This window comes from Sinocyclocheilus rhinocerous, unplaced genomic scaffold, assembly GCF_001515625.1.
Source record: "Sinocyclocheilus rhinocerous isolate Xijiao unplaced genomic scaffold, SAMN03320098_v1.1 scaffold14756, whole genome shotgun sequence".
Lineage (NCBI taxonomy): Eukaryota > Metazoa > Chordata > Actinopteri > Cypriniformes > Cyprinidae > Sinocyclocheilus > Sinocyclocheilus rhinocerous.
The window spans coordinates 1-1502 of NW_015651684.1; the positions used below are offsets into that span (position 1 = coordinate 1).

Consider the following 1502-nt stretch of genomic DNA (forward strand, 5'->3'; position numbering starts at 1 on the left):
GTAAATGCTACATAATTATTGTTCATGTTAATTAACATAGTTTTAAGTTAATAACTGAAACATTATTGAAAGTGTTACCAAAGTTTTAAATATTGTTGTGTGTATGTGTCTATATGGTTCGGATTAACTCTTTAATTGCCGTATCCCTTAAAACCAGACTGCCAGAGGGTTACTGTAAATGCATGTGCCCACTGTGCACCGTTCTCCTGATGCCACCGGGGTGGCGTTTGCACTAACGGCTTGGGCCCGCCATCGCTGCTTGCAGCTATATATATATATATATTTTTTTTTTCCAACCTTCCGGGGCTTTTTGGGGGCCTTAACATATTCAAAAACTCTTGAAAATTTGCACACGCGTTGGAACCTGCGGCCATTAGGACGCCGCAGAGGCTGGGACCTGGGCGTGGTAGAGGGGCTCTACGGCGCCCCCTCAAAAACTCTTGAAAATTTGTACACGCGTTGGAACCTGCGGCCATTAGGACGCCGCAGAGGCTGGGACCTGGGCGTGGCACAGGGGCTCTACGGCGCCCCCTGGAACACAGTCTGAAATCTTGATGTATAGCTCACACATGCTTGCACACATTCATATGAAACTTGGTACACATATAGATCTCATTGAGCCGAACAACTTTTGCGCTGCATGTCATAGGCTCGGCCCAACAGGAAGTTGGCTATTCAGGGCTGTTTAAAAAGGGCATGCTGTGGAATTTGATATACTCCTCTGAGAATTTCTCATCGATTGCCACAGAACTGGGTGAACATGATTTCAAGACATGGGGAATGCTAAATTGCGGAGGGATTTTTGATATCTCGAACGGTTTGGCCGTGGCGAGGCGACGAAGTTATGGCGAGAAATAGGAAACAGGATGTGTCTAATAACTGTTGCACATATTGTCTGATTTTGATCAAACTTCAGGTTTTTTTTTCGTTGTATGATGCCGATCGCATACATGTGACTATTAGGAGTCAAAGTCATAGCGCCACCAACTGGCATCAGGAAGTGTGTCATTTTCAAAATGCTTTGAATTCAGCTTCTTATTTTTACTTGATTTGCTTCAAACTTCAGCAGATTAATGTCAAAACATGGCCGATGTAAAACTGTTGAGGGGATATTGATATCTAAAATTTTGTTGCCATGGCAACGTGTCAAACTTGAATATTCTTTTCCGGTGATTTTCGTGCAGATAACATGCTTAGAATTTCTTGAAACGCAACACACATGTCAGTAATAATTATAGATAGACACTGGGAAAAGCTCATAAAAGGGCGTGGAAGAGGCACTCTATAGCGCCACCTTATGACAAAACTTGGGGGTTAGTTTTAGCTACAGTCACCAAACTTGGTACATACATTGAACTCATCAAGCCGGACAACTTTCTAATTTACAATCATTAGCTACGACCAACAGGAAGTCGGCTATATTGATTTGAATGTGGATTTTAGGAAAAAAGAAGTCTGCTATTTTGATTTGAATGTGGATTTTTTGAAAAATATGGCTGTAA

General features: G+C 42.1%; 1 long non-coding RNA gene across 1 annotated transcript; it reads right to left on the reverse strand.

The window, feature by feature from the left end:
* Positions 1–293: 293 nt before the first annotated feature.
* Positions 294–712, reverse strand: LOC107713393 (uncharacterized). Its single transcript, XR_001636883.1, has 2 exons — positions 467–712; positions 294–364 (listed from the first exon to the last, which is right to left on the reverse strand). It is a non-coding gene; the product is annotated as an uncharacterized LOC107713393 (long non-coding RNA).
* Between the last annotated feature and the right edge of the window lie 790 nt (positions 713–1502).